At 45.6% G+C, this 7,211-nt stretch overlaps 1 long non-coding RNA gene across 1 annotated transcript; it reads right to left on the minus strand.

Moving 5' to 3' along the window:
* Positions 1-319: 319 nt before the first annotated feature.
* Positions 320-3,979, minus strand: LOC114623508. The gene is made up of 2 exons (XR_003711771.1): positions 3,670-3,979; positions 320-1,304 (listed from the first exon to the last, which is right to left on the minus strand). It is a non-coding gene; the product is annotated as an uncharacterized LOC114623508 (long non-coding RNA).
* Between the last annotated feature and the right edge of the window lie 3,232 nt (positions 3,980-7,211).

Below are 7,211 nucleotides of genomic sequence, written 5' to 3' on the forward strand. Positions count from 1 at the left end.
AGCACAAAGGAATGAAGTGCTGACACTTCCGGCAACATGGGTGAGCCTGAAAGACTGTGCCATGTGAAGACGCCATACACAGAAGCGCACACAACCGTGTAATCTGGCTTGTATATGGATAGGACAGCTGAATCCACACTGACGGGCAAGAGATGAGTAAACTAATTAGTGAAAATGTTCTTAAATTGCCTTGATGATGTTTGTATTCAAAACTCTGAAAATACTAAAAAAAATTAATTGCCTGGCACATTTTAAGCAGTTAAAATAGGTGGTGTATGAGCTATATGTTATTAAGGGAGCCATGAAAACACAAACAGGGGATGGCAATTTAAATTCATTATTATGATTGGAGGGGTACACACATGCCACATATGGAGGTCAGAGGAAACCTTGTGGAGCTGATTCTCTTCTTCACCAAGTGGCTCCCAGGGCTTAAAGTCATCAGACAGGCTTGGCAGCAAGCCTCTGCTCACCGAGCCATCCCAACAGCCCTGGAACAGTCACTTCTATCCAACTTAGATAGCTGAAGCTTGGTGCTGTGAGTCTGAAGCCAGTGGTGACTGGGGCTTGGCCAAGTCTGAGTGCTGTCAATCACAGTGTTCTTCCTCCTTCAGACTGCCGGGGCGAAGTTTTGTTTTCTAAGACTCAGTCAGTGTCCTGAGCTCCATCAGTGCGATCCATGGGCCTGGGAGAGACATCTAGAACCATAGCAACCTAACGCTTGGTTCCAGAGAGGATTTTGGGGGAGGCTGAGAGGGGTGCTTTGTTCCTGTGACAAGGAAAAAGATTCATAAGGTGGAAAGCACAGTGAGGGTCTGTGTGGCTTGGAATTGTGAGCCACTGTGAAAGATAAAAGTCTCCAGCATTGAGGAGGAACAACTGCAGCCGTCGCTTCAGTTTTGCCAGTTGGTGCAAGCCTCAATCTTTGCAAGAAGTGCTGATCTGAAGAGACAGGATCCCAGCTTCATTAATGCCAAAAGCTGAAGTCCCTGAAGATTCAAATCCTGACTGTGGTGGAGTATACCTGTAATCCTAGCACTCAAGCTGAGGCAAGAGGATCAGGAATCCAAGGCCAGTGTGGGCTACCAAATAAGGCTATGTCATAAATAATCACAATCCTAAAAGATTAAAATCCTGAAAGCCAGACATGCCCAGACATAAGGGAGGGGCAGAAAGCCAAGATGTGCGGTGGGGCTGGATGCATTTGGGGTTAGAGGCAGGATAGAAGTCTAGTGTAGACATGTGGGATTCTGAAGGAGAGAAGGTCCGTCCTCACGTGGGTGCTGTCTTAATCATCCAGGGCCCTGAAAAGAACAGACACAGAAGGCTAGCTGGTCTCTCTGGAAGCTGGAAGCACTTTCAGCCTCAGGGCTGAGAGTTGCAAGGTTGGCTTTTCTGGTTCTAAGGCCTTTGGACTTGGCACCTTGAAGAACTGCCTGTGTGGAAGTGACTCACAGTAGGGTTTGGGTGGCCCTCCCCAGCCCCTTCTCCAGTCTCCCCCCCCCCCCCTTTCTGGAGCAACCTCTGCCTGCAGTACCTCAGGGTATGCAGCTTTAGAGCGGCATGTCCTCGGACAACCCCAGTGATAACTCTTTATGCATTTTCCTTTTTGACCTATTTCTTTATGAACACCATTTATCTCTTTTAAAACTGTTATATCTGAGTGAGGGTTGTTAGTATGTCTGGATGTTTATGGCTGCAAAGATGTGTGTTGTGTAAAGTCAAGTGCCTTATGACGTGTTCTGTCCATCATGTTTTTAATGTGACTCAAATAAACGTTCGTTTCATCCTGTAATTATCCCAGTGTGGTGCACACATCTGTAATCCCGCACTTGGTAGGTGGAGGCTGGTGGTTCAGGAGTTCAAGGCCAGCCTAGGCCACATGAGATCTTATCTGGAAATAAAAATGTAGGATTTCAACATTCAGGATTATGGCATTCAGAACTGTGTAGTTTTTCCCTAGGATAATGGTCCTAACCCAGGCCCCAGCTGACAATGTGGCAAGCCAGTGTCACAGATAAAGTCAATAGAGAGAATAATATGTAACTGAGAGAATAATATGTAATCTGAGGGCATCCACTTGTTTTATGTGGTGTTTGAAGACATTCACCTCTTACACACGACCCCCGATTGGAGAATCAGCAAGATAGCTCTGTGGTCAAAACCAAACCAAACAACAACAACAAAAAAACAAACCCCAAACAAACAAACAATAAAACACTTGTACAAAGCACAGTGGCCTGAGTTCATCCACATGGTAGAAAGAAAGAATGGATTATCTATGGTTGTTCTTGGACCTCCACAGGAGCATAGTATACACACGACCCAGCCCATACATGTTTTTAAAAGAGCTCTAAACAGAACCTTTCTACAGTACCACTCTGTGTGAGAGAGAGAATGTATGTATGTGCATGTGGGTTTAGGAGTGTGTATGTGAGTATATGTGTGCATATGTGACTATGTGTATGTATGAGTCTGTGGTGTGTGTGAGAGAGAATGTGTGTGTGTGTGTGAGTGTGTGTGTGGGGGGGAGAGAGAGTTAGTTCATGCATGTGGAAGCCAGAGGTCAACCTTGGATGTCATTTCTTAAGTACAATCCACCTCATTATTGTATGTGTATGAGTGTTTCCCTGTATGTATGTGTGTGTACCACATGTGTTCCTGGTGTAGAAGAGGACACTGAATCCTCTGGAACTGGAGTTACATACAGTTGTGAGCTGCCATGTGGATGCTGGGTACTAAACCCAGGTCCTCTATAAGAGCAGCCAGTGCTCTTAACTGCCGACCCATCTCTCTGGTCTGTACCATATTTTTTTTGAAGCAAGGTCTATTACTGGGACCCAGAGCTCACTGACTGAGGTAGGCTAGCTAGCCATTTAGTGGGTCCCAGGGATCCACCTGTCTCTACCTCCCAAACATGGGGATTATTGATTTGCCACCACATTAGGCTTTGTTTTGTGAGGGCTCCAACACCAGCCCCCACAATTGTAAGGCAGGCACTTAACCGGCTGTGCTGTTTCCCCGCCTCATCACTCAAATTTTCTACATAGGTAACAGCTGTGAAGAAGTGGTTGCAGCCAGCCATAATGGCTTATTCCTGTAATCTCAGGCCTTCAGAGACTGAGACAGAAGGATTTCCAGGAGTTCCCAGGGCAGCCTGGGATATAATGTAAAGTTCTGTCTCAAAAACAAACACAAAACAGAACAAAACCAATCTTCAGAATCAGGCTGCTCAGAGTGAGTCAAAGCCTGGAAATTTTTACATAGAACGTAAATCTGGTTTAAGAGAAATTTTCTCACGGCAGGAATAAAGGTCATAGCTGGTTAACAAAAGATCTGGAATACCCAGCAATCTGAAGTGTAATTTAACTGGCTTCCAGTACCTTCTCCCAGCCAGCAAACCTCCAGGAGTCCCTGTTTGGGTTTAGCCTTTCGTGCCCAGGAGCCCAGTAGCCGGACAGCAGAGGCCCGACCAAGGACCGGGTTTTGCTTCAACGTTGATTTCACATCCCGTTACTTGCTCGCTTGGACAAAGTGTCCAGAGCCAGTGAGTGCAGCAATAACCCTAAACTTCAAAAGTCTCAGGAAAAAAAAAAAAAAAAGAGTTGCCTCAGGGAACTGCATGTACCACACAAAGCGGATCGTGTTTCCATCCCCTCCTCCACTCACCGCTTCCAAAACAGACTTCTGAAAAGCCAGGAAAACAACAGAGGAACCTCTGAGATAAACGGAAGCTGCCAGCGAACCCAGCTTGCTCAACAAGTATCTCGCAGGCCTTGGCTCTCTATGTCCGGGACACTGTAGCTTGAGTTTTCGCCTTTGATACCGTTTGTCTCCGATGATAATTCTGAAGAACTGGGGCCAGTGTTTGCTCACGGAGCAGTCTGAGGGGTGTAGCTGGATTGATTTAAAAGACAAAGGGAGGCGAAAATCCGACTGCGAGTCCCTAGCTGTGGGGTGGCGATTTGCCAAAAGGCTTTCCTCATGGGTAACAGTGGGGACAGTACTCGGGTTCATGCCAGATTTGTTGTAACAGTGTAATGAAGGAGAACATCATCTAGAACGTTCCTGTCTATTTTTTTTTCTAGAAACAAATTGTTTCTCTTTCTTATTTTTTTTTCTTTAAAAATATTATTTGTGTGTGTTGTATGTGCATGTGATGTGTGTGGTGCATTCACATGTGTGTTCACACACCATGCTCGTGTGTGTGTGTGTGTGTGTGTGTGTGTGCTGTGCATGTCACGTGAGTGTGGGGTGTGTGTGCACCGTGCTAGCGCACAGCACACAGAGGTCAGAGAATATCGTGCTCCATCTCGATGCCCTATCTCTCACTGAACCCACAGCTAGACTGGCAGGCAGCAAGCTCCAGTAATCCTCTGCCTTGTCCCCCACCCCCACTGATAACTTACAGGCACACACCAGGGGTCTGCGGATTTGAAGTCACGTCTTCATGCTTACAAGGCAGGCACTCTGACCTGCTTAGCCTCTTCTGGGAGCGTTGGTTTTGTTTGTTTGTTGTTTAGGCAGATTCTTATTTTAGCCCACACTGACCTGGAACTCACTCTACAGCCCAGTCTGACCTTGAACTCACCTCAGCCTGCCTTCACACCTGTCCCAATTCAGTTTCCACCCACCCAGAGCTTCCTTTAACAAATATAAGCAAATTAACTATATGTATGTATAGTATACTGCTTTCCTCTCTTTACTTCCAAAGAGAAACAAACATACAACTGCCCGGTGCCCTGCTTTTCTACCTAATCTATCTTGGAAATCTTTCATATCTCTGAGAAGAGAGTCTCTCTCTCTCTCTCTCTCTCTCTCTCTCTCTCTCTCTCTCTCTCTCTCTCACACACACACACACACACACACACACACACACACACACACACCAGCTCTGTGAAATGCTAGTGCGTGGCTATAACACACTTTATTTAACCACCCTTTATGGGAAGACATTTGGATTATTTCCAAGTTTGGCTTATTACAGTGGCAGTGGTTATCCGCTGTACCATTTGGCTGTGTGGCCAAGGAGTTGATGCCTTTGAAGTTTTTAAGAGCAATTTTATTGTTGTATAATTTTCTGCTCTTGTAATTTTGATACCATTTGCCCAGTTGTGTCATTTTATGATTCTCAACAAGGCATGAGGGTGTGAGTGAGACTCTGACGTGAGTTCTCTCAGAAGATGGGGCTTACTTCAGAAGAGAGCTTTACTTTCTATCTCTAAAAATATGACATGAGGCAGGTGTGATGATACATACCTTTAATTCCAGCACTCAGGAGGTGGCTGAAGTAAGGGGATGTTACTTCAAGGCCAACCTGGTCTACAGAGAAAATTTCAGAACTTCCAGGACTACATAGACTCTTGAATGAAAAACAGAAATAAAAAGGAAAAGAACATGAGCGGTCCTCTGTGGAGGAGAAAGTTTATGATAGATATGTGGAGAGGATAGCCAGCGGCAGGGACCTCTGGGAGAGTCCAGAGTGGACATGGACATGCCCCTGAGCCAGGGGTGTGTGTGTGTGTGTGTGTGTGTGTGTGTGTGTGTGTGTGAGAGAGAGAGAGAGAGAGAGAGAGAGACAGAGAGAGACAGAGACAGAGAGAGACAGAGACAGAGAGATGGCCAGGGGAGATAGCAGGAAACTAAGTACTGCAGCCAGGAGTCCCTAAGGTACAAAGAGAGTGGGTAACCAACATGGTGAGATTTTAAAGGGAAACACAGTTCATCCCCCTTAAGTTCAGGATGGGGAGAGGGATCTAGGAGCCAGGAGGAGCCTGTAATGGATGGGGACTGAGGAATTGCAGGAGAACCTGGTGGCCAGTGACCAGTTTGATATGTTAGGTAGGCACCTTGGCCATTTTCCCAGGTTTGAAAACCGACAAGTCTGTCTCAAAAAACAAAACAAACAAACAAATAAACAAAAGCCAAAAAACCCTATGTTTTTTTAAACAAGATTTATTTTTATTTTATGTTTATAAATGTTTGTCGCCGGCAGTGATGACACACGCCTTTAATCCCAGCACTTGAGAGGCAGAGGCAGGTGGATTTCTGAGTTCGAGGCTAGCCTGGTCTACAGAGTGAGTTCCAGGACAGCCAGGGCTACACAGAGAAACCCTGTCTCAAAAAAAAAAAAAAAAGTTTGCCCACATGTGTGTTTGTGCACCATGTGTGTGCCCGGTGCCTGCAGGGGTCGGAAGATGACGTCAGATCTCCTGGAACTCGAGTTACAGGTTGTTGTGAGCTCCATGGGAGTGCTGTGAACAGAACCTAGGTCCTCTGTAAGAGCAGCAAGTACTTTTAACTGCTGAGGTATTGATTCAGCCCCCAACTACACAAGTTTTTAAAAAAATGACATATGGTCATATTCTTAAGCTACTCTTAAGCTAAGACATTTTGTCTTCTGTTTTGTAAGAGAGTTTTGTAAGAGAGTTTATTCAGAAGTTAAATATGAATGAGCATGGTCTAGGGACACAGGTTTAAGTTATTGTAAGCTCTGTGTTCTAACATGGAAAAGGTTTGGTGAAGCTTTTATAGTACACAAAGGCACTTTCAATACATAGGTGGAAAGATAAAACGAACATGTTAAGACAAAACAGCTGTGGCCTCAGCTGCTGGCAGTACTCGTGTGGTTTTGGTTGGTTGGAAATCCACTTTTGTGTTGGACATTCCCACTGGTTTACACGATGGTCACCAAGCTGTTGGGTCTCCTGCAGAGGATGGCTATTAAGAGTGTTGACGGTGCTCGCCATCGTTGGTTATCAGACTCTTGACTTCCCACATCCTAACCTCTCTGGACAAAGCCACAGCAGCCTTTCCATCATCATAACATTGACAAGCAACTTCTGTCCTAAGCCATGGACTTGTTGGGTCACAGAACTCCCCTCTTAGCACAGTAACCAGTGGAAATCTACAGTTAGGGTTTCACGTTCTCCTTAGTCGATATTGTCATTAACCTCCACCCCTCCAAGAATCCAGCATCTCAAATGCTAAGAACGACTTGGTGTCTCAGTTAACAACTGTCAGGAACAACAGCTGCTACCGGATTCCCAGCCTCTGAAGGTCTCTTCAGAATCTTCTTTTGACTTTGGCGACACCAGTGTTCTTTCGGCACACATAGTTTTCTATTCTTCACCATCTCGGCTGGCCCTGAAAAACAGACCTGATGATGGGCAGCACCTACATGAACAATAGAACCTCAAACCACAAGGAGC

The sequence above is a fragment of the Grammomys surdaster genome, unplaced genomic scaffold (assembly GCF_004785775.1).
Source record: "Grammomys surdaster isolate TR1022 unplaced genomic scaffold, NIH_TR_1.0 64, whole genome shotgun sequence".
NCBI classification, from domain to species: Eukaryota; Metazoa; Chordata; class Mammalia; order Rodentia; family Muridae; genus Grammomys; species Grammomys surdaster.